Source organism: Tamandua tetradactyla, chromosome 25 (assembly GCF_023851605.1).
Source record: "Tamandua tetradactyla isolate mTamTet1 chromosome 25, mTamTet1.pri, whole genome shotgun sequence".
In the NCBI taxonomy this organism is placed as follows: Eukaryota; Metazoa; Chordata; class Mammalia; order Pilosa; family Myrmecophagidae; genus Tamandua; species Tamandua tetradactyla.
In genome coordinates, this window is record NC_135351.1 from 40,936,248 (window position 1) to 40,963,706 (window position 27,459).

At 34.6% G+C, this 27,459-nt stretch overlaps 1 pseudogene; it reads right to left on the minus strand.

Moving 5' to 3' along the window:
- Positions 1 to 5,132: 5,132 nt before the first annotated feature.
- Positions 5,133 to 6,243, minus strand: LOC143668994 (histone-binding protein RBBP4 pseudogene; annotated as a pseudogene).
- Positions 6,244 to 27,459: the final 21,216 nt, after the last annotated feature.

Genomic DNA, 27,459 nt, shown 5'->3' on the forward strand with positions numbered 1-27,459 from the left:
AGATCACGTAACCACATACTTCCATCATTCTCCCAAGACAAAAATACCAATACTTCTCTTTCTAAGCATCCAAAAACAATGCAAGCCAAGTAAAGCAGACTGCTGAGTGTAAAATCAAATCCATTATGACACTATACCAGTCTCAATTTCCATTAAGTACAACCAAGGGCACATATGCTACAGAACACGTTCTCTTGCTGTCTAAGCCTGTTTTTCTTATTTCTTCAAGTATCTCTTATTGTCATACTGTCTATTTTTATATATGATGTTTGGTTTGGTTTTGTTTGATATTACTGTTAGGATATAATTGATGATCCCCAAAATAAACCAATGAGCTCTTATCTCATTAGAAAACATGAGAGAAAAATGTACATGTAGACTTGAATACTGGATAACATTGCAGACTATGGTGGCAGTTTTGGTTTGTTAAAGCTATTAGAATGTAATATACCAGAAATGGATAGAGTTTTTCAAAGAAAATTTGTTAGGTTACATGTTTACATTCCTAAGGCCATGAAAATGTCCAAATTAAGCAAAAAGAGAAACATACCCTGAGTTAGAAGAAAAGCCAATGCAGTCTGGGGTTTCTCTGTCACATGGGAAGGCACGTGGTAATGTCCACTGTTCTTCTCTCCCAGCTTCTGGTTCCAAATGGTTCTCAGCCTCTGTTTCCAGTGGCTTTCACTCTAGGCATCTGTGATACCTCACTTAGCTTCTACAAGGCAGACTCTGGGTTTCATCTCTTAGCTTTGCATCTCCAAGACCTGTGTCTTGGTTTCATGTCTCTGATCTCTGTGTTAGCTCTGGGCGCTCGCTTGCTTGCTCTCAATCTCTCTCTCTCTCTCTCTCCCTTGGGCTCTTTTAAGGACTCCAGTAAACTAATCAAGACTTACCCCAAATGGGTAGGGTCATATCTCCATGGAAAGAACCTAATCAAAATACCCCACCCATAGTAAGTCTGTACCCATAAGATTGGATTAAAAGACCATAGCTTTTCCAGGGTGCATAACAGTTTCAAACCAGCACATGGCCAACTCTGTGGGATAATTTCTAACTCTACAAATTTGGACTGCTATTATCATTTTGAGGATTTGGGACAAAGTTATTTAAAACAATAACTAAAATGTTTCCTTAGATGCTCAAGCAAATACCATGCAATTGGTTGGCTTAAACTCTGGGAATTTATTAGCTCATGAATTTGATGCTAGGACAAGACAAATAAAGGCATCCTCAATGTGAGGCTTTCTTTTGCATTCTGTGGCTGGCTGCTGGTGGTCCTTGGTCCTTGGTGCCTCTATCATGTGGCAGTGCACATACTGGACTTTTCCAGCCCCACACATTTTACTATGATCAGTAAGAAGAAACCTTGCTGGCTTTCCATACTTAGCTTCAAAATCTCCTCAGCAAAATAACCAAGTTCTTTTTCCTTCCAATGTCAGAATTCAATTTCACTAAGTTGACTGCTACTTTGAAACAAAGATCATTTTTTCTCCAATAACAGATTCTTCATTTCCCTCTAAGGTCTTATTGAAAATGACTTCAGCATCCATATTTCTAACAACAGTCTCTTAAAAGCAGTCAGTCTTTTTCTATCAAACAGCTTCTACCCATTACAAATTCCAAAGTTATTTTCATATTTTTGTTATGTAAAATAGCAACTTCCCATTCTCTGGGTAACAAACTATGTTTTAGTCAAGGTTCTCCAGGATAACAGAACTAATATATACATATTCATATACATATACACAAACATACACATATACACATATAAAATATACACATATGTATACATAATATAGATATTATGGAAATTATAAAAAAGTCCACATGGCTATAGGAATAGAAAAGTCCAAATTCCACAGGGTACTCCCCTAGCTGGGAACACGTACGAAAGTTTTCAATGAATTCCCCATGAGAAGCCGCCTGCCTAAAGTAGAGATGAGAATTTTCTCTTTCGTTCTGGGTTCCATTGACCTTCTGCTTCTTGTTCCCTATGGACTTCTCTGTGTGTGTGTGTGTGTGTGTGTGTGTGTGTGTGTGTGTGTGTGTGTGTCTGTCTGTCTGAATTTCATTCTGCTTATAAAGGACTCTAATAATAAGATTAAGACCTATCTTGATTGAGTTGAGCCATACCATACCTGAAATAACCTCGTCAAAAAATCCTACTTAAATGGGTTCACACCCTCAGGAATGGATTAAGATTAAAAACATATTTTCCTGAAGTGGACAGCTCCAAACCCTCACAGATTCAAATAGAGGCCATATTGAGGAAGTCAAGGGCATACTCAGGAGCCTTTTCCCAGCATCTTGTTTATCCTCTTTTTTCCCTCTTACTTGTTTGTGTGCAGGCATTTGCTTTGTTTCTATTTTGTAAGAGACCACAGAAGCTGGGGGAGTCCTTAAATCTTAATCAACTGAGGCTGCCTGCTAGAGCATGATGATTGATCACTGGATGAGCTCCTTGCCTCCTGGAGTGTATGAAAGCTCAGCACTCAGTCAGTGCAGGACTCTCTCTTCTCTGATGCAAAGTGAGGGATATGGAGCTGCCATCCACTAAACCTAACTGAAAAAAGTTCATCTCTTCAGGAAACTGGCCACGATGGGATAACTTTCCCCGCTCTTTTGGGCCCTTTGTGTTGTGTAAGTAATAAAGCAGTTGTTTTCTAAAGTTTCTGTTGTACGTGAGCCTATGTTCCCACCATGTACTTTGTAGCAACTCAGTCCACAGGTCCTTAATCTATTGCCTGCCTTCTAGTTTTTCCTCCTGTGCTCCGTCTACACACCATAAGGGGCCTAACGAGTGCACCTGCACAGGGATACCCCTACCCACACACCCAGATTCTCTCTCTGTCCTCAACCCATCTTCCCAAACAGACAATAGTTGGCAACCTTCAGGCACCATGGGAAGTATAGCCCACCTTGCAGAAGACAAGACAGCACAAAATCTCAGAGGGGCTGAGAAAGCATGAACAGGATGATGTGGAAAGGAAATTCTGTGCTCAGTGCCTTTAAAGGTTGCCTTTAAAGGGTGAAGGCTACAGGTTGTACATCCCTTTGCCTATATTCCCAGCTTGTCACTCCACAGGGCAAGTTGTACCAGATGGTGGGGGGGGACTCCACAATGCAAGACCCAGAATAAATGCTTCCTGTGTACTCTGGGCATGTCCTTGCCCGTTGCAAGCTAAAGAACTTCAAGGGTCTAACACATGGTATATACATAAAAAGCTACTATTGAGAGTTAGTTCTTTTTGTGTCTGATTATTCAAATTGCTGATTAGCTATTTTCACATCTCCCATGAAAGGGAAAAGGAGCAGCAATTTTTATTAAAACGGTTTAGCTTTCTCTTCCTAATTCCCATTATTTTCTTCATTCTTTGTCAGAGTCACTGAAGCAGTATTCTCTCACTTTACCACCTGATACTGAACAAAGAATGAATGGAAGCTGAGATCTTGCAATAAAATAGAACAATTGATAAAATGGCAAGAAGAGGAAGAGTTTAGGGCACTGGGGAGCTGTCCCTTAAACACTACCTTTCTGTTAGTTCCACTTCTGCTTTCAAAATGAGCTAATGCTCCAATATTTCCTAATTGCATAGAAATGTCCTAAGCTCCTGAGTACTGCTAAAGAAAACCAAAATAACAATGTGGCCTGGGGCCACAATATATTAAAGTTATCCATTACCAATGGGCCCTATTCAGTGCACAACATCTTTCTTTGTATCCATGCAAAATTCCTTAACTGTTTCTGCAGCTACAATTGCATAACTTCAATTCCTTTCCATCCCATGCCTACCCTAAGATCAATTAATTTTCACTTCTTCTTCAAACAGGACTCAACCATTGCATTTTCCAAGATAGTACTCATAAACTTGTCTGAATCCACCCTTATTTTGCTCCTTCTTTCCAGGTTATATTCATGGTCCTTTGCAAAGCAATTCTCTCCAATAATATCCTAGCTCCTTAGCTCTTTGGTCTCTTCCAAGGCATTGATATTTTAAAATTTTTACTCTCTATCATTTCATTTCTATCAGTCTTTAAATATACTAAAGACTCTTGCTTCATGTATAGAAAGTTATAATACTATTTACCTGTTTCTAATCCATGTATCTTGAGATTTATACCATGAACACTGCCTTCATATTCATTAGTCATGTCTGTATTAATCCGGGGTTGGCTGGCTTCTGCCCCTTTCCTTCAACTAATGTTCTTGCAAAGATAATCACAATCTTTATAATGGCTCTCCTTATGATTCTTCTTTCTGTATTTGACTTGACTTCTTTACGACATTTGACATGCTGAATTTTTCCTTATATTTGAAACTCTTTCCTCTCTTGGGTTTTGGGTCATGACTTGATCCTAGCTGTTCTAGTTTGCTAGCTGCTGGAATGCAACACACCAGAGACAGATTGGCTTTTAATAAAAGGGGATTTATTTTGTTAGTTCTTCAGAGGAAAGGCAGCTAACTTTCCACTGAGGTTCTTTCTTATGTGGAAGGCACAGGATGGTCTCTGCTGGTCTTCTCTCCAGGCCCCTGGATTCCAACAACTTTCCCTGGGGTGACTTCTCTCTGCATCTCCAAAGGCCTGGGCTGAGCTGCAAGTGCTGAGATGAGGAATGCTGAGCTGCTTAGGCTGTGCTACGTTGTACTCTGTCATTTAAGCACCAGCCAATTAAGTCAAACGTCACTCATTGCAGCAGACATGCCTCCTAGCCAACTGCAGATGTAATTAGCAACAGATGAGGTTCACGTACCATTGGCTTATGTCCGCAGCAGCAGGACTAGGTATGCTCACCTGGCCAAGTTGACAACTGAATCTAACTAACACACTAGCTTTTGTTTTACCATTTTCACCATTTATTTTTCAGCATCCCTTCCTTCTCATGTACTCTAAATTATGGTAGCTTCTGTAACTTTTTATTTTTTTCCTCTCAAATTTCTTTCTGTCATCTATTAAAACTCCATTCTTCCAAAATATTTATCTTCAGCTTGTATCTTTGACTGGAATCAGAATTCCAATATTCAAATGCTTTCTGCCTGTGTTACCTAAAACAAAAAAGATGTATCTCAAAACCAGCATGTCAATTTACTACTTACTAAAATTCTCACTCAACTGTATTTCATCCTATATTCATCAAGGGTGATCTGTAAGCATCATCTCTCCTTCTTTCCTTCCAGCTTCTGGGGATTGTTTCTCTCCAGTTTTACCTAAATCCCAGAAATTCAGTCTATAATCAGTACCACTAGAAGCCAAAATAGTTTCATTGTGAAAGACCACTGAACCTGAAATACTTCATGCTTATGTGATTCAAAGGAATGTATCCTGAGTTTCAGATTTCTCAGTTCCCACAAGGCAGCAGTTTTGCCAGCTGATCCTGTGGCAAGAATGAGTTCACTATAAGGAGTGAAAGAGACAATTCCCCTTCAGCAGTGTGAGCATCAACTGAATAGCTTGATTCGGAAGTATTATTTGAATGAATATCTCAGATCATAAGCTTCTGATTATCAGCAACTGACCCAAACAGATGTTCATGGGGCAGATGCCAGGAAACATATTCTACTAGAGCTGGGTGCCCTATAAAGATGGTCTTCACATTCACCACTTTTCCTTCCTTTGGAACAGCGCTGATGTCCCATAAGCAGATGATACGGTCATCTGAAGCACTAAGTGCCCACTGAGATTTGGGTTCCAAGAAAGCCCATTGTCTTCATACTGCTGTCCCCAGAGATGCAAGTCTGGACTACACTCTCCAGAAGGGTCTGGCTTAGAAGGATGTTTTGTGTCATCAAAAACAAGACCATCTTTGGATAGAGTTTTTGTTGTAGTGATGCAAGGGTCCTAGGACATGTTAACGGGCCCTGTTCACCTCTCCTTCATGGTTCATCTTGATTTCCATGGTTCATCAACTTTTCCACTCATTGGGCCAAAACCTCCAAACTCTTCTCTCTCACTGTCTTAGTGTGACACATCAAACTAAGCATCATTGTTAGGGAGATGTGTAATGGCTATTACAACATGGTTTTGTTTATCCAACAATGTGTGTCCCCAGGACAAGTCGATGAATGCTGAAATCTTTTCCTTTTGGTCTGGTTACATCTGAAAGTGACTGTACAGTAAAGCTGGATCTCTCCAGAGCATGAATCATGACCAAATCATAAAGAAAAAAGATGTTCTTTTCTCATATTTTGTACTCCTCATTCATCACCCATTCTTCTACTGTGTCATCAATGGCTGCTTCCTTGTTGGTTATGGTGACCAAGTGAGTGGGTAGGTGTGGGGGTTCCCAGAGTTGAGATTGTGGGAAGGGCAGGGAGTATGGGGAGCCTTTTTGAGACTTTAAGTTGCATTTTTCTAATGTTTAAAAATGCTAAAAATATTTTAGTGTTACTATTTGCCAAAGTGTCTGTTCAAATAGTTGATCCATATTTTAATTATATTGTTTGTATTATTAAGATTTGGCAATTCTTTCTAAAGAGCATAGGTTATTTTCACTCAGATGTACAATTTATCAGTCTGTTCTTTTTGGTCAGGTGTTACATCAAAGAATTTTTGCCTAACCCAGGGTTACAGATTTTCTTTTACCTTTCCCACTGTAAGTTTTGTTGATCAAAAACTCAGAAGAAACCATGCCCAGACACATTGCAGTCAAACTGTCAAAGGCAAAGGACAGGGAGAGAATTCTGATATCTACAAGAAAAAAGCAGCCTGTTATATACAAGAGAGCCCAAATAATATAGAGTGCCAATTTTCCATCAGAAACCATGGAGAAAGAAAGCAGAGGAATAAAATATTTGAAGTACTGAAAGAAAATAATTACCAACCCCAAATTTTATATCTTATAAGACTGTCTTTCAAAAATGAGGGGGAGATTCAGACACTTGCAAATAAACAAAAGGTTGGGGATTTGTTACCACTAGACCTACCTTACAAGCAATGTTAAAGTGAGTTCTGCAGAATGAAAGAAAAAGATGGTAGAGAGTATATCAAAGTGCCATAAAGAAATAAAGATCTTCAGTAACTATAAATATCAGTCTTATTGTATGGTATATTTTGCTATGTAGCTCCAGTTTTACTTCTTATATGTTCTAAAATGCAAATACATAAAAAGTAATGATGAATCTATGGCTTTGAAAATACAATTTGTAAATACATGATTTTTAACAAATACAACAAAAATGTGGAGGTGTGGAGGGATATAAGAACAGGATTTGTGTATGTTGTTAAAGTTAAGTTGGTCTCAAATCAAATATGATCATTATTGATTTTAGGTCATTTTCAATTTAATCTCCTTGGTTACCACAAATGAAATATCTGAACAATATATCCAGAAAGAAAGAAGAAGGACTCAAAATGGTATACACAAAATACCAACTAAATATGAGTAGGTATTGCTGGAAGAAATGAGGAGCAAAAAAGGTATAAGACTTACAAAGTCCAAACAGCAAAATAGCAGAGAAAGTCTTATCAGTTGTTCTTTTAAATGTAAACTGTCCACTCAAAGGCATGGATTGGGAGAGCAGATTAAAAATAAAGCCATGTCCTTACTATATGTTATTTACAAGAGACTCACCTTAAATTCAGAGACACAATTAGGCTGAAAGTGAAAAGATGGAAATATGTATATTCAAGTAGAAACCAAAAGAAAGCTGGGGTAGATAGACCAATATCATATAAAACAGACTTTAAGTCACTTTAAGTCACACATACCAAAAGAAAAGGGACAATGAAAGACACTGTATATACAAAATGGTTCAATTCAACAAGAAGATATAACAATTATAAATATATATGCACCTAATAGCAGATCCTAAAGAATATGAAACAAATATTGATGGATTTGAAGAAAGAAATAGATGTTTCTGTATTAAGACTAAGAGATTCCACTTCATAACTTTCAATAATGGATAGAACATTTAGACAGAAGATCAAGAAATAGAAGACTGGAACGATACTCTAAACCAACCAACCTTAACAAACATATATTGAACACTTCACCCACAGGAGCAGGACACACATTCTTCTCTAGTATACACAGGTTATCCTCCAAGAAAGACCATATGTTAAGTCACAAACAAGGCTTCAAATTTTAAAATATTGAAATAATAAAATGTATTTTGTATAATCACAGTATATTGAAGCTAGAAATCAGTAAGAGAAAAGTAGAAAATTCATAAATGTGTAAACTAAACAACACACTGTTAAACAACCAATGGATCAAAAAGAAATCACAAGGGAAATTAGGAAATATCTTCAGGTGAATAAAAATGAATATACAACATACCAAAACAAATGAGATACAGCAAAGGCAGTGCTGAGAGGAAAATTTATAGCTCCAAATGCTTATATAAAAAAAGATCTGAAAGAGTTATAACCTAACAACCAAAGGAACAGGACAATAAATGCAAAGCAAGCAGAAGGAAGGAAATAGCAAATATCAGAGTGGAAATAAATGAAATAAATAATTTAAAAACAGTAGAGAGAATCAATGAAAACAAAAGTTGGTTCTTTGAAAAGATTAGTAAGCCTGACAATGCTTTCATCAATGCTGATGGACAAGGAATGAAGAGACAGTCACAACTAAAATCAGAAATGCATGGGAGTGTGCACAGCTGTAACTCAGCATCATACTGGGAATTCTAGACAGAACAACTAGGAAAGAAAAATAAATAAGTGAAACACAATCAGAAAGGAAGAAGTAAAACTTTCTCTGTTTGCAGATGGCATAATTATATATGTATGTTTTATATGTAAAAACATACATATAAAAATAAAAAGATAAAATATATAAATATGAAAAATCCAAAACAAAGCTACTACTAGAGGCAATAAATGAATTCAGCAAAATGGCAGCATACAAGATCAATGCATAAAAATCGGTAGTGGTTCTGTACACTAATAACGAGCATTCTGAAGCAGAAATCAAGAAAAATTAAATGTTTCCATTTAAAACAGGATGGAATAATAATACAGCTGTCACAATGTTACTGTGTGATTGTGAAAACCTTGTGTCTGATGCTCCTTTTATCTACCTTGTCAACAAAGGAGTAGAACATATAGAATAAAAATAAATAATAGGGGGAACAAATGCTAAAATAAATTTTAAAAAAAAAGAAAAAAAATATTGTGGAGGGCTCATTTTCCAAAAACTCAGTATTGCCTAAACAATCTGGTCCTGATTTTTTGTGCCCAAGAGGTCAGGCAGGTATCAGCTTATCCCTTTGCTCTCACACTTTACTATGAACTGCAAGGAGAAGCCAGGTTGTCTTTTCCGCAATAAAATAAAAAAAAAATAAAATAAAATAGGAACTAAAACAATCAAATATGTAGGGGCAAATTTAACCCAAGGATGTAAAGGATTTGTACATGAAAACTACAAGACATTGCTGAAACAAATCAAAGAAGACCTGCGTAAATGGAAGGATATTCTGTATTCATGGATTGGAAAACTAACTATTGATAAAATATATTATATATGTATGTTTCTACCTACCCATAGTGATTTAGAGACTCACACAATCTCAATAAAAATTCAGCAGCCTTCTTTACAGAAATGGAAAAGCCAGTCATCAAATACTTATGAAAGGGTAAATGACCCTGAATAGACAAAACCATCTTCCTTAAAAGGGAAGATCTGAGTTGGAAAACTCACATCTCCTGACTTTATAATTATTGCAAAGTTTCCATGATCAAGACAGCATGGTACTGTCACAACAGCAGACAGATAGACCATTAGAATTGAATTGAGAGTTCAGAAATAAACCTCATGTCTGTGGCTAATTGATATTTGACAAGGGCACCTAGTTCACTCAGTGGAAAAAGGATAATCTCCTCAGTACATGGTACATACTTATATGCAAAAGAATGAAGGTGAACCCCTCCTTGCCTCATATACAAAATTAACTCAAAGTGGATCACAGATCTAAATATAAAAACCAAAACTATAAAATTCCTAGAAAAAAACATAGGGAAACATCTTTAGGACCTTGTAGTAAGCAATTGTTTCTTAGACTTTATACCCAAATCATGAGTAACAAAAGAAAATACAGAGAGAGACTCATCAAAATTGAAAGCTTCTGTGCATCAAAAGGCTTCAGCATGAAAACCAAAAGGCAACTTATGAATGAGAGAATATATTTGAAAATGACATATCTGATAAGTTTTTAATATCCAAAATATATCCTGAAATTCTATCACTCTACGAGACAACAATCTAATTAAAGATGGGCAAAACACTTGCATAGATGTTTCTTCAAAGAAGATATGCAAATGGTCAATAAGCACATGGGAAGTTGTTCAGCATCATTAGCCCTTAGGGAAATGCAAATCTGAACCACGATGAGATACCATTTCACATCTACCAGAATGGCTGCTATTAAAAATGCACACACACTCACTCACTAAAATGGAAAAAGGCAAAATTTGGAGAGGATGTAGAATAGCAGAAGCATTTTCCTATGTTGCTGGGAATGTAAAATGGTGCATTAATCTTGTGGAAGAGAATCTGGCAATTCCTCTGAAAGTTACCTATAGAATGACAGTGTGAACCGTGATCCCACATCCAAGTTTATGCCTAAATGAACTGAAAGCTGGGACTCAAATGGATATGTAAACACGGATGTTCATAGCAGCATTATTCACAATTGCCAAAAGATGGAAGCAATCCAAATGTTAATCAACAGATTAATGAATAAACAAACTGTGGTATGCACACACAATGGAATAGTATTCAGCCATAAAAAGGAATGAAATTCTGATACGTGCAACAACACGGGTGAATCTTGAGGACATTGTGTTGAATGAAGTAATCAAGACACTAAAGGGAAAATATTGTATGATTTCACTTATATGAAATAACTATATTGTGCAAATTTAGACAGTGAAAAACTAGAATTCAAGTTACCAGTGGCCCTGGGTAGGTGTGGGGAATGGGGAGTTTATGCTTAAATGGTACAAAGTTTCTGCTTGGAGTGATGCAAAAGCTTTGGATGGATGGTGGCCATGCTTGTAGAACATCGTAAATGTTATTGAACCATTGAGTTGATATTTGAAAGTGATTAAAATGGGAAATTTTAGGTTTTACATATATATAATTAGAATAAAAATTTTAAATGAAACAAAGAACTGCACATCATGAACAGTGAACCCTAATGTAAACTATGAACTACAGTTAATAGTATTATAGAATTATATTGTTTCATGAACTTTAACAAAAATCTGCACTAATGAAAATATTAATAATAGGGACAACTGCATGTGAGTAGAGTTTGTGAGAACCTTGTACCTTCTGCTTGCTTTTCCGGTAAAGCTATAAGTATTCTAAAAAAAGTTGCCAGACATATAAATGTGCATACTATTTGAGTCTGTGTGATTAAAGGAGAATAGTGGTCGACTCCAGAGGTTGTGTACTAAGAAGATGCACAGGGGAACTTCTTGTAGTGATGAAATTGTTCTATATATGTATATAAAAGTGTGAAATATTGATGTATGCATTTGTAAAATCTCATAAAGTTGTACAATTAAGATGTTGAAATCAGCCTTTGTGGGAGTATTTATCCCATAGAAACTAACAAATAAATACATTGGGCCGTCATTTATTAAACACTATCATTTGTTAAAACACTGGATACAACTGTCTAATCACAGATTCAACCCCTATAAAGGAAGAAGGAAGTGTGGATGGGCTGAGGGAGAAGTCAAATTCCATTGCAGACCACACAGAGCTGCAGGCAAACCAGTGGGAAGATTTACAGAGGTTTTTGCCTATCAGAATTTTACTGCTTCCATGTCAAATGACTGGAAATTCAGATCCCAGTCTTGCTCTGAAATCAGATATGGGCTGTTACGGGGAGTGCAATGTCTCTGCAGACTTTGAAAGAGCTGGCAACAGGAGGTTGCCTACAAACCACACTCCCCAGAGTTAAGCGGCAAGTTCTTCCTTGGAAATAGGTGATGGGTCTCCTTCTCTATCATACATATAGGTTGATAGATGTAGGTTTACAGATGGAGAGATGCATGATAGAAAGGTAAGGGGTGGGGAAGAAAGAGAGAGAAATGGATAGGTAGATGATAAATCTTCTATGCTCAGAAATGCTATAATCAATGGCACACTAGAATTGAGGATCCCACTTCTTGCTAATATTATGTTTTCTAAATTCCATTCTTTATAAAAAGTAATTATGCTCTTTAGAGAAAAGGCCGGTCCCAGTATTGGGACAGAGAGTGCACAAAATAAACCTGGGATAGCTTGAAACAGAAAGTAGTGCTCAGGGAATGATAGACATAAAATATAAGAGCCAGTCTGAAGAAGTTTCCACTGGGAAGATTTGAGCATCAAAAAATAAAGATAGTATGAATTTCATCCCAGGGATGTAAATTAATATCCAAAAGTCCATAATAATATAAATAAGCAAAGGATCTTCCTTATAGTAAAATACCAATTAATAAATACATGAGAAATGACACAGGAAATCATTGATGAAGACTAAAAAGTGTCAGCGGAAATTTGTGAGGAATACAAGTTCAAAGGATCTCCTCACAAACTGCAGAGGGAAAAATTTAAATTCACACTGGTGAAACCTGCCAGACACAATGTCAACCAAGCTACTGAAGTTACGCAGACAATATGGTCACAAAGTGGTATTGTGTTTCACCTAATAAAATGCAATGAGAGAGATTCAACTTGACTCCCATTGTATTTGGGCAAAAAAAAAAAAAAAGAGTAACTGAATGTAATTGAGGAGACAATAAGCAAAATCAAATTGAGGAATATTTTGCAGACTAACTGGACTACACAATATCAAGGACAAGAAAGAAAAAGAAAAGTGAGGAACTTTTCCAAATTAGAGATGAAAGTCATATGAAAACACTGGTAATTGACTATATTGGAACAATTTTTAAAATGTAATACTGACTGGATTTAATTACGGTAGTATAGCAATATTAAATTTCCTAATTTTTATAATTGAGTTGTACTTATGTGGATAATGAAATTTTTCCCATAATGTACTTACTGATGTATTTAGAAGTAAACAGTCACAATGTCTTCAATGTAACTGTCAAATTGTTTCATAAAATATATGGACATAAGGAGAGGTTGGGAAGAAATATGTATATGAGCTCAAAGTAAACAATTGAACAATGGAAAGAGGTTAAATGGAAATTTCCACTTGAATTTCCTTAAGTTTAAAAATATATAAAAATGAAATTTAAAATGAAAATGAGAGAATAAATAATTAAATGCCCTTGAGGCAGGCAAAGAATTTTCTTTAGAAGCAAAGGTTTATACTGTCCTTTGATGCAGAGTCAAATTCTATGGTTTGTTTTTTCTGGGTAGTATTTTGGGATTAATTTTTTTCTCTTTCTCCTCACCCCCATCTCTACACACACACACACACACACATGCACATGCATACATACATACATAAATATATATAATTTACACATATTGTATATATTCATGAAATATAATTGTTTTTTAAAACTCTTGCATTTTCCTAATATCTTGGCTCCAGGAGCTATACTATTTCCAATTATTATATCTTATGTTTGTTCGATGTCTCACACAATTTCTTGACTTTTATAAATACACACATTTATAATTCTTTTGAAGTTTTTATTGGGCATGCTAAAGTTAACCCATAGGAATTGTTTAGGGATTCCTCCAATGCAAAACAGATTTTATGGTATTATAAGCTCATGGACTGTGAATTTTTATTCTGAAATGTCTAATTCAATGAACTAGGACATGTGAATTTTATCTTTAAGAACCTGACCAGATTAATTAAGAAGATTACTGGATCAAGATAAACCTATTGTTTCCTTTCTGTTCCCTGTAGTAAGATTTCACAAGTAAACATCACTCAAACATATTACTGCTTTCAAACACCTGTGATTCCAGAGGACTGATATCTATATACAAAACCATCTATAACCAAATTGGCAATAATTGGTTAGCAGCTACTTTAAATACAGCTGGGTGAGATTATCCAACAGAATGTTACAGAATGAAATTGCTTTACAATATAAATCGAACATGAATAGAACTGAAAAGAATATTTAATTTCTTTTGAAATATAACATTTTAAGTAAGATGAAGTTTAAAAATGCATATCCATTGTTCATTTTTTTCTCTAAATGATGATATTCAAACAAATAAAAGGACAGAAGTCATCAAAAGCTTTGTACTATTTGAGTTACCTGACAGATGTCTAAAAACACAGCTATTTGCTGAAAATGGCTCATAATCTAGCCTCATCTGCTCAAATGCGGTTTAGTTTATATACCTATTACTTTTTGCTTTTTATTTAGTATTAAGATTCTTTAAGTCTAAATGGTGAGAAACAACGATAAAATCCTTCTGAAATGTATATCTTTTCTATCTCGGTCATTTACATGCTTGAAAACAGTTCTTTCTATCATAGTTAATGATTTTTGGTGACATGTTTGGGACAACGTTCCCTTAATAACTGTTATTAATGCATAACTATTGGAAATATACACTTGCTAAGCAGTTCCATTTCATAAGTTACTTGAGCTTCAACCCTATGTTAAGCCAAATTGTCATCTTTCCTCATGTTCTTGGTTCATGGATTTATATGATATTTATCTTTCTTTAACTTAAAATTTAATAAAACTGGCACTAATTTAAGGACAGAAAATAACACTTTCACTTTCTTTGAAGGAAGAAAATAATGTATTCCACCGAGCAGCTGGGTAACTTTCATGCTTTATGCAAATCAGTTCAAAAGTAACAACATTAGAGAAAATGTGAGTGGATAAGAGTATTTCAGAGTTCAAACGAATGCAAATTTTCTTCATTTAGAAAAGTGTGTGCATACACTTATTTTAGAAAATTCGTTACAAAATCTTTAACAGAAAACAGAATTTTGTTATTTTCCTATATGACTATAAAGATCCAATGACATTTAATGTGTTCATTGGAAAAAAATATATACACAACAGGCGCTAGATCATTTAACATAGGCACAAGTAAGACAATTTGTGGTCATAGCAAAAAGAAATCAAACTTAGGGGACTCAAATCATATTTTAATATTTCTGTAAATGGAAAAACATTTTATTCTCCATTTTAGTATCTGATTCTTTCTTCAGCAAGCATATATCATTTCAAAGGAAACAATCTTGAGAGTTGCATTAGCCACTGTAACTTCATTTTGTGAAATAACTAATTTCCTCCTTAATGTCCTACATAGAATCTTTTCCTCTGTTTCTATGTGTATGAAAACAATGCAATGATGTATTTCCAACAACTTTTAAATTGAATTATCTGATATCCAAAATTGATATTCCAGATGACATGAATTTTTTATTTATATGATAGGTATTTATCATAACTAGGCAACCTACATGTAATAGGACTATATCATAATTGTTATATTCACTTATCAATTTTACCTAGATTGTATTTCCTCAGTTTAATATTGATAAAACTAGAATGTTGTTTTAAAAACATGTCTAAAGGGCGGGCCACAACGGCTCAGCAGGCAGAGTTCTCACCTGTCATGCCGGAGACCCGAGATGGATTCCTGGTGGCTGCCCCTGCAAAGAAAAATAAAAAGCATGTCTGGAAACTTGTAATTTTGCTTAAAAATGTAGCATTTCTAGAATACACTGAAATTCAAGGTAAAATATGGAATCAGATAAGCAGAACAGATAGTGGGTAAAATCACTTTGTGTACACTGTTCATGCTCCACCAACAGACACTACCATTCCATATATTAATTTTCAGGTTTATTTGAAATAAAGATTTTGTTTTCACAGGAAACAAATGGTGAGGAAAGAGGGTGTTGTGTTTTTTTTCCTGTTTGTAAAAACATGATGTAAACTTCACTGCATGTTATCAAATATACAAGCCCTGAGTCTACTAGTTATATGCTCAAATATGTCAAATGTATTTGAAACAAATTGACACAGGAGGATATGCAAATCAATGCCAGCAAAACAATATAAAGGAAATGATTAAGTTAAGTTCCACAATATCAAACCATATCACCTGTGGAATGCTCAGATTTTCATGTTCCCGGTTGGTGGTGACTAGATCAATACATTTTGATTTGATTTGTACTAAAATGGAGTATCATTTTTCTTAGTCCTTCCTTTTCTCTGCATTCTTTAATTTAGAATGTACACACTCCTTTGTGTTGTAATTTGCCCGTTTACATATCTGCATAAATACACTGAGCTCTTCCAGCCCAGGGACTAGAAACAAGGCACCAGAGAACACAGGTCATGTTTAATTTGCCTTTTTAACCGATATTCTCTGCCAAAATTATCTTTGCAACACAGAAATCTATTTCATTCTTCTACTTTAAACACTTCCAATGATTTTCAGTCTGTTACAAAAAGTTCAGCATAAAAGCTTCTCGGTCTGATTCTACCCTTGCCCCACAGTGAGTGTTAACTTTGGCTCTATAGTGCTGTTATCAGTACAAGGGACTTACCTGTGAGCTCACACTTTCATGCATTATGCCTGTGATGGAATCTTCAGACGAACTGAGACCCATTGGACTTCACTTGATCCAAGAATCTCTTGGTTGCACAAGTCAATATGGAGCAAACAGGATGAAAACCTCTTTTCACACTGGCCTTCAAGCTTTCTTCTTTCCCCAAGGACCATCACTGTCGCAAAGTTTGATGTCATTTAATGACATTTTTAAATATTTAAGTGCATAGGTAATAGAGACATAATAAATAATTTTTGGATAGATAGATATTGGTGATAGATATATCCTAGATAGCTAAATAGATAGAAGACATAGGTGTGTAGGTAAATAGATAAAGATAGTAAGACAGATAGCTATAGATAGATAGGAATAGACATGTAGATAATAGAGATAAATATTTAGGTACACAGATCATGGACTTCTAATACCGATTTATGTATTTTAATTATGAAATTATTTCTATCAATTTGTTTTCGTATTTAAATTTTCTTTTACACATATTTTTGTAGTGTGAACATTTTCTTAAGTGTGAATTATAGCAATCTTTATCTCTCCCAAAAGCATCCTACAAAATTAAGTAGATCCTCTTTACTCCATATATTTTAACAGTTTGCACTATGTTCTAATATATTCTCAATTGGTTTTGCCTTTCTTTTTCTTTTTTAACATTCAAAGTCTTAATCTCTCAAAGTTTGTTGTGATGGAGGATTTTCATCTTTTTAACATTTTTGTAAGTTTAAGTTTAATATACACCCAGGTTCCTCCAACCCATTTATGAATTGTTCTTGCTTCCAATAGCATGAGATGGATTGGTTTTTCACAAACGGTCTTCCTACATTATATAATATTCTGGTTGTATTAATGGACAGCTGACAAAACAACAAAATCACCACAATACATTCAGGATAGTGGTGCAGCTGTAATTGTTTTTATTATCCTGTATTGAATTTACATATCCTGTATAAAAGATGAATGTTTCTTGTAAAAAATTCCATGTGCATTTTTAATTTATTGTAGTATAGTATATGGTTTCTTTCTCGCCGACATGATAAGCCTCTCTCCTACTATTCTTCAGTTCATAAAATTTTCTTGATCTTCTTCTCTTCCGTAACAAATTTCAAATCAATGTGTCACATTCTATTTTTAAATATCCCATTGCAATTTGTGTGTGTGTGTGTGTGTGTGTGTGTACATGGACCGGTAATCAAACCCAGGTCTCCCGAGCAGAAGGTGAACATTTTACCACTGAACCATTCATGCACCCCCATTGCGATTTTGATTTTGATTGCAGTGATTTCATATATTGATGTAAGAAGCATAGTTACTTTCATGATATTGAGTTTTCCCTGAAGAGACATGATTTAGCTTGGCTTTATTTCCTAAATGAAAATATATGCTTTTCATAATTTTTAAATGTATTGCACTTTTAAGTTTTTTTCTAAATGTCATGTGCTTTCTGTTGACTTTGTGAAAAATTGTTTTATTCCATTGGATTTTAGTTTGTGTATTTGTTTCATACCTTCTGGGCTAAAATTAGAAGAATCAGAATCTTTGCTTCATGAAATTTTTGTTATTTATAGTCAATTTTGTGTTATTTGCATTCTTGTCATTTTACAGTTATAGATCAGATACCAATGAATCAACCAGAGGAACTTTGGCAATAACTTAACTACTGTCCTTTATCGTTTCTTCTTGACTTCCCCCTTCTCCAAATAGATATTAATGGGAATTCTTTGTTCGTCATTAATTAGCATTTTAAAACAGAGTTTCAGCAGTTGAGTACCTGAAATATACAATGCTTAGGTTTAGGTATCTTAACACTTCACTAAAAGGATATGATGTTATACATGGTAATTTTCTGGGATTTGTGTTTTCAAGTAAAATTTTATTCCTAAGACTTTTCTATAACCTTAATGTTCATATTAATTAATACATTATTTCTCAGTATGTAAATATATCATGACATATTTTATTATTTTTCTTTTACTGGTTGTTTAGATTTTTTTAATTTGCCCTTTATAAACAGTGCTGTTATGATTACATTCCTATGTCTCCTCTATTAAATCAAATGTTCTCATAACTTCAGATCTAGAAACTCCACTTCTGGGTATACACCTGTATATTGTGCTACTTTGAAACTGTTATGTACTCCATAACAGAAAAGTCATGTTCTTTTAATTCTAATCAAATCTTATGCAGACAGATCTATTATTTAGGGTGGGACCCTTAGATTGGATTGTTTCCATGGAGATGTGAGCCCACCTATTCAAGGTGTTTCTTAGTTCATTTGCTGGCATCCTTTAAGAGAGCTCACCTGTGACCAAGAAGAGCCAAACAGAGATAAACCCAGCTACTAAACAAGGACTCATAGAAATAACAGAACCTGGAGAGAGCCAAGGGATGTCAGGAGATGAAATCCAGAGTTTGCCCCAGAGAAGCTAAGTGAGGGCCCACAGATGCTTGGAGAGAAAACCACTAGAATCAGAAGCTGAAAACAACCAACTGGGAGCAGGGACCAGTAAACACCAACCACGTGTCTTCACAGCTAACAGAGGTGTCCCAGATGTCAGCTCCCTCTCCTCCAAGAAGATATCCTCTTGTTGGTGCCTTAATTTGAATTTTCATGGCTTTAGAATTGTAATTTAGTAAATTTCCTTTATAATCTGGCAGATTAGCAAACTGAAACAAAATACATGTGTGAAAGCTTCTGTTTAGTTTTGTTTCAGCTTGCTGATCTGCCAGAATGCAATATACCAGAAATGGGTTGGCTTTTATAAAGGGAATATAATCAAATTTATCAATCTTTTGATTTCCACTTAGCACTTTTGTATTGTTTAAGAAATCTTTCCTTATTCCAAATAAAGAAATACAGTCTACCCATATTATCTAGAAATACATATATATAAAGCTTCGCTTTTGGCATTCAGATTTTTAATCTACTTTGAGTTGAGTTGGATACAAAGAATAATGTAAGGGCAAAATTTATTTTTGTATAATGTAAATAACTCAGCCTGAATACTTTTCCTTATTCTTGACTCTTTGTATAATACTGGTGATCTACCCTCTTCTTGTTTTAATTGGAATTGCACTGAATATATAGATCTTTTTTTTTGGAATTAATATATTTTCACTATTAAATATTCTGACTCTTAAATACAGATTATTTATTTTAATCTTTAATATGTTTTAGCAACATGTTATACTTTTTGGTTGTTGTAGTCCTATATAATTTGTAAAATTTACTGATGTTGAAAATTGTGTACTTTTCTTTCTTTTTTTTTTTTTTTTACATGGGCAGGCACAGGGAATTGAACCTGGGTCCTCTGGCATGGGAGGCAAGTGTTCTTGCCTGCTAAGCCACCATGGCCCACCTGAAAATTGTGTACTTTTATAATATGATTTTCTTATTATTTCTGGGATATATAAATGCAACTGGCATGGAAAATTGATCTTATAGCCAGAAAATTAATTAATGACCTGCATTATTATTTCCAGTAATTTTTAAATTGAAGGATCACTATGTAAAGAGTATGTTTCTTACAAATAATGAGTTTTGTATATTTATCTATTATCTGGATAGCTTTTTATTTGCCTTTTAAAAATTCTATTTCATTAATAAGTTTTGTACTAAATGATCTAAGCAGAGTAATGAATGGGGCAAAAATTGAAAGTGGGCATGCCTATTTTATTATTTTATGTGGATTTGTTTTAACATTTCCCATTTAATACACTATTTGTTATAGAGGTTTATCAAGTACTAAAGGAAGTCCCCTCTGTTCTTAATTTCATGAGAGATTTTCACATATATTTATGTTGACATTTATCAAAAGCCTTTTCTGCAACTATTGAGATAATTGAGTTTTTTTCTTTATTTTATGAATGTGGTAAAAACATTTATATATTTTCTAGTATTTAATTATACTAACATTCCCAGAAAAAACTTGAACCTTATGTCCTACTAGATTTGATTTGCTAATATATATTTTTTTGTGCATGTCTTTACAGAGTGTGTAAGATTTGTGTATGTTGTCAAAATCTGCTTTTGTTTTAAAATTATAGTGGTATTTTATGTACATTCAATATTCTCTTTTTCTTTATTTTCTAGAATGTTTTGTACAAAATTGGAATAAGCTGCCTTTTGAAACTTTTCTGGAAATATCCTTAAAAACCACTTGGTCTCCTGTCTTCTTTGTATCAAGATTTTTGAATAGTTCTTCAATTTCTTAAAAAGATATATACAACAATTCAGGATTTGTATTTTTTCTTGAGTCACTTTCAACACATTTCCATTCTTTTAGGAATTTATCCTTGAAGCATTTAACCTGTTGACATAAACTATTTTATCTTTACAAAGTGTTTGTTTTGTCTGTAGCTATGTTTACATGTACATTTATGATATGTTTCTCTTTTTTTTGTCAATCTCTTGAGGTTTCTCATTTTGTAAGTCTTGATCTCGATGTCAGCTTTGCTTTCTACATTGTTGATTCTTGCTATAATTTTTATTTTCTCCTTTCTTCTACTCTCATTGAATTTACTCTGTTTCTTTTCCTAATTTCTCAAATAGACATCTAGCTGATTAATTTTTGGCTTTTCTCTCCAATATAATGGTTTGTAGGTTTATATTTTATATTAAATATATGTATTTTAATACTCTGAAGTTTGGGTATTTATTTGTTTTATTATTCTATTCTACAATTTTTGAATTTCTTTTCTAATTTTCCTCTAACTACGAGTATTTAGAAAGGTTTATTTCTCCATTCCAAAAGTATGGCATTTCAAATTTTAGCTTTTATTAGCTCTATCTATTTGAATTTGTACAGACATTTATTATGGTTAGCATATTGTTGATTTTTGTCAATCTTTCTTGGGTACTTAAAAATAATGTTGGAAGTATACTTTTATATGAACATTAAGTCAAGCTTGTAAATTCTGCAGTCCAAATATTCTATAACTTTGTTGATAATTTTCTCCTACACTGATCAATAAACTGAGAAAGATGTGTTTATTTCTTCTTGTAGTTGTGTTTTATTTGTGTATGTTGAAACTGCTTTGTTAGGTATGTATGTTGTGAAGTTTTATAGCTTGTTTTTTGAAGTGGATTTTTATCAGCATGAATGATCATCATTTATTTTTTCCTAATGACTATTTTTCAAATGTAGTTTTGTCTGATATTTGTGCAACCACACAAGCTTTCAGATTGTGATATATTTTTTCCATATTTTATTTTCATCCTTTCTAGTCATTTATATGATGAGTCTTTTGGAAACAGCATTTAGCTGTTATTTTTGATTTGTGTGTGTTTTAACTCATTTAAACAGTCTCACAGTCTTTTTCTCTACTCTCAGTTTCAACTCATTATATTTAATATCTTATTGTATCTTACAATAGGAATGACAATAATACATCTATTAAATTCAAACTGCCTTAATTCTGGGGCTATATTCTACATGGTTATAATGGCTTATTATTTTAATATATGGGTTGTTTTGATTTACTAATATTTTAATCCTTAATTTCTCATCTGTCTATAAATAATATTGTTCTATTTCTTTCTTGTATGTGTGTTTATGTTTGTGTGTGTGCACGAATGTCATGATACCCAAATCTGAATATCGGGATTATGATACCCAAATCTGAATACTGGGATGGTGTTTAATTCAAAACCAATTTAAAACTGTTTTTTTTTTTCCTTTTCTTTTTTCTACAGGGCTTTGAAACTAGTCATATGTACAGCACTTTAGACATGATTACAGTTTTCATTATCTGTATGATACAACCATGATTCATTAAGAAATCCAGGAAAAAAGAAAAAGAATCACAACTAAAATTAGATAGTACGCAAAACTAAAACCTTTTAAGAAAATATTTATGAAGCTTTATGCTAAAATTGAAAAAAATAAGTAGCTATATTTTTTATATAGCTACTTATATATAAAAATATATAGCTATAAGTTCATAATCAATTTGGAATGAATGAATGTTAATTGATGTATAATAGATAAATGTGTATCTAGATAAAAAGATAAAAAAATAACAGCAATAATCACAGAAGAAATATATAATTCACTCAAAAATTTTTCCTCTAAAGGTCCTTAAACTAGACCACTTAATGTATTTTGTAGAGTTTCTATCTTAACATTTAAGAAAATTTTTCCCTCTCATTTATATGATGACGTATTATCTTACAATATAAATGATTTATATGCAAATTGTTCTCTTGGTAGACTTTCGGTATATATCCAATCATTTGGTATTACATACCACAATAAATAAGCTTGGAAAGATATCATTTTCAACATTAATGAGTAAATCTATGTCCATTTTAATATAAATGGTTTCTGGAACTCTTCTAATACAATTTAGTTCATTTGCATTTTCCTACAACTAAAACATAGCATAGGGATTTTTTAAATTACTGAAGTAACACTAAATCCAATAGAACATAAACTCAGCAAAGCCACATGCCTTGTGATTTTTTGCTATTTATCCTGTAACCTAATTAAGTACCTGATATATGGTAACTGCTGAATAAATATTTTTAAATAAATAAATGCTTTCTGCCAAGTATATTTGTTGTTTTTGCTACTTTACACTCATATTTCCTTTCTATCAGTGACATAAAATTCTTTGTGATTCTTTGTAGAGGAATTCATCCATTCCTCAATCTCAGCCCATGGGCTTAGGGTTGCTTCCAAACCCAGTTCCAAGAGTGATGCAAGAAACTAAGATATGAACAATGAAAACTCATTGCTGTGGGTACAGTGATCGATTCAATGTACTGACCCAATCACATTCAGTGAGACATTTGAGCCTTTTCTATTCTCTCAATAGGACTTGAATGTGGGAAGATGCATGGCAGACGCTATTAGAGTCACTTGGGCATCCAAGGGAACAGCCTTTCTGAAAAAAGAATATACAGAAAAATAAGTGCATAATAGCTGAGAGAATGAGAAACAGCAGGTACTAAAAACTTATTGATCTCCTCAACTGAGAAATGCCTGAAATCAACTCAACCCTGGATTTTTCAATTATGTGTGCCAATAGATTCTTCTCTTAAGGCAGTTTGAGTTGAATTCCCTTCATTCCCAATCAACAACACTAACTGATTCATGTATTTTTTAATATAATGTTTATCTCTGTTTGATCTTGGCCATATCCTCCCTTACATCTCTAATACATTTTCCATTTTCTTTTATCTCTTTTTTTTTTGTTCTTGATTAATAATGCAAGGTTTATCAGGACATTAGTCTTTTCAAAGTACCAGCTTTTATCTTCATTAATTCTTTCCTCTTCCTTCCCTTAGAATAATTTAATTACTGTGTTTTTAGCTTCTTGATATGGATATTTAGTTCAGTTACTTTCCTTCTTTCTTTTTGAATAATAAAGATTAATTTGAACTTTGAATGCTTGCCTGAATAAAACTTTAAAATCCATTGCATTAGCTTGATACAAAATTATGTGATAGCCATTATTTCCTCAGTAACACTTCTTTGATTCCTTCTTTGAGCCCATGACAGTTATTTAGGACGTTTACTCTTTAAAATTTTATCTGTGCATATTTTATTGCAAAGAGGTCATTGTGTATAACCTGGATATATACTATTAAGGATTTATATGTTATAAAACTTAACATTATATAAATGTTTTTTGTATCATTGAATACGATCTAGTTTACTACTGTTTCATGACCATTTGAAGAAGACATTTTGATTTTTTTCTAAATCATAATGTTTATTGTGTGTTTTCATTAAATTGATAATCGTTAAATTGATAAAGCAAATTTTTCATTTCTCCTATGTATTTCTTTTTCCCACTTGATTAGACCAGGGTTAGGCGATGCATATGAAAATATTTACTCCCTGTTTTTTGTTGATCTTATCTTGAAGATCACTTATATTTATAAAGAAGTCTGGAAGATGGGAAAATATACAACTAAATGTCATGTTTATTTCAATTTAATATGTTTGTTGTCCCTTTTAAAGTAAGAAAAGTGTTTGTCTTCTGGAAGTTATTCCTAAAGCTACCACATTCACAACCTGCTGCAACCCTTTAAATTAGAGCATGCTTGTGGTATTTGATCCACATAATATCCAATATTTTCAAGCTATTTAATCTTCTCCAAGAGTGGGAAATCCACACTCTCTGTGCCTTTTTTCAGGTCTTCTTTGTCTGAAGTTTATCTCAGAAAATAACTTGAATGCCCAGAAGGTGAAAAGTGCTATATTTATTTTCATTGTGGATCAGGCTTTCTTATTTGTAAAATTTTCATAATGATTAAGTGGCATAAAATAGATAATTTTTTCATTTCATATTAACTTATTCCATTTAAGTGGTTTAAAGTTGACATTTATTACATATTTTATAGTATCTTAATTTTCTGTTAAAAGGAATTCTTCTTAGAAAATTTGAGCCTATTGCTTGCTTTTGAAAATTCAACTTTATCCACATTTTTGAGAATGTATTATTTAAAAGGTGGAAAACTGATACATGTGAATGTATTTTAAAACCATCTCTCAAAAGTGGCCTCTCATGGCTCACTCTTACACAGGTGGCTATTGTCTGTTGATATCAAGACAAATAAGTTTGGAAAATGGTGTGCCCAGACAAGAGAAAACATGCTGGGTCCCTGGAGAACAAAATTTGGGAGACAGTGTCACACAGAAATATTTATTTATTGCCATACTTTAATTTTTTTTCTCTTGTCTGGTAGTTTTTTATGCTTTCTCTTTTTATGCTTCTTTTTGTTTCTTTCCTATTTTATACTTTTGGGGAGGACTATGTTCATTAAAAAACTTTTTTAAAATTCATGCATGAGATGTGATTCTAATAGATTTCAGAGATACCGTATCAGTTAAATGCTTAACCCTACATGGCCTCCTATGCAGAGCTAAGTGCACTGTCTGGGAAGGAGTGATCCTGAGACATGGGGTGCCCCCTTTCTTCAGATGAAAAGAGGCTGACACATATAATATGCCAGTTCCCCTGGCCTCTCTTGCTGGAGGAAGGAGGCCTGGCTCTGAGGAGCATCTGCACTGAGACCTTTCTATGACTTCACCTGCAGCAGTTGCTGCCCACAGGATGGCAGAGAGCAGGTTTAAGAGCACACACCAAACAGCCTATTTCTCACAGTAGTTCAGCAGAGAGACATTTGCTCAAGCACAGGGCTGGAAAAATAATTGGTTGGTATTACTGCTAAAAATTATCACTGTTTGAAATACTATTTCCATATGAATTTGAATGAAGGATGCAATAAAGCTAAATAATTAAAATAATAACTTCTAGACCTGCAATGATCTTTCTACCAGCAGTCTCTTCTTGTGAGCTTGCAGTATATTGCAGTGTTTTTAATCAATATCTGCATAAAACAAGCTTGAATTTTGTTTAGTGTGAATTACATAAGTTGCAAGAAGCCTCTCAGGATAAATTAGGAAAAAGTGGGAATGATGACTATCCTACAATATTGGAAAATTAAAGGTTTTTTAAAAATGCAGGAAATTAAAGACAATGAAGAGAATAAACAAGTTTGGACCTTCTAATTAGGGTATGAGAGTGTCTATATACTAACTTTAGCACAAATATTTATTATAGAAATAGCAAGAAGGAGGAATTTGTTTTGAGCATTTATTATGTGGCAGGCATAGAGATAGATGATTTATATAGACTATCTTAATTGCTACAGCACCCTATGAGTTATTTTATTGCAAAGAAAGCAGCATTTCATGGACAATGAAAGTAAACTAAGGCACTAAGTAATTTGCTCAATATTTGCCATCTAGTAAGTAGTGAAGTCAGAGAGTCTGCTATCAGACACTAAGACTTTAAACAGTATATATATATACCTAAAGAGGGGGGAGGATGATGGGCTTAAGGAGGTACAAGCACAGGCAGCTCTAGGGAGGTGGTAACTCTAGGGTGGTAGGTTATTATGAAACTAATACCAGTAAATAATTATTGTTGAATCCTGCTTTAACTTCATGGAAAATTAATCCCATCTATTAAGCAAAGGCTACTAAGTTAATGGTATTTTCTGTGCAGATACTGAATTTTATTTCAGCCTTTAGCTAAGGATTTTTTTCCAGTAGTTGCCTCATCAACTTAGAAAAAAAAAGTCTCCCACATTCATCATCAGACAAGTGGAGTTTGTGTTGGTTTTATAACATACTAAAAATGGATAAGGTATTGAACATTACACATTCAGAAGTTTTATAGCATTGTAGGGAAGGAGGATCTTCGATATTTATTTTCAAATAAAATAAGTTTTTGACTTAAAAATAATAATAATACCTCTCTTTCTCTGCCGGCCCGCCGCGCGGCGCCCACGCCCCGCAGCAGCCGAGCCGCCTGCCCTCCTTCTCCCCCCTCTTCTCCCCCTCCTGCTCCGGCTGCTCTCCAACCACCACGGTGCCCTCTTCCCCCGCCTTCACCGTGCTCCTCCGCCACCAGCCTCGACAGCCTTGCTGCCCTCACCTGTCCTCCTCCAGAACAGCTACTGGGGGAGTGGAGATAATACAGAGCAGCTCCCGGAGCCACGAGGGAGATCAAAGGGACAGCGTACCCCATCCTGGAACGGCTGACTATCTGGGAGAACCAGCTCCGGTGAGATCACCAAGGGGCACGGGCTTTCCTGGGTGGGACGGCAAGCGACCGGAGTCCCTCCCTTCCACCTTCCTGGGCCAGCTGGTAGAATTGGACAGGTGGTCCCCTTAGGCCGCGGCAGCTGGTGCCCCCACCACACGAGGCCCCCCGGAACAACTGAGATAGTTGGGTTGGAAATCCCCAGACTGCGGAGAACAGTGACCGGGGGATCCCTTCCAAACACGTGACTCCCCCGTCGACTGGGAACAGTGCACTCTCCCGGGCTGCGACAGCTGGCGCCCTCCCGCCACGCTTGGTGCCCCGGGCCGACTGGCTAATTTGGCCGGACGCTCTCCTGTGCTGCGACGGCCGGCGACCCTCCCCGCGTTTGGAACCTCGGGCCGGATGGCATTCTTCCAAGA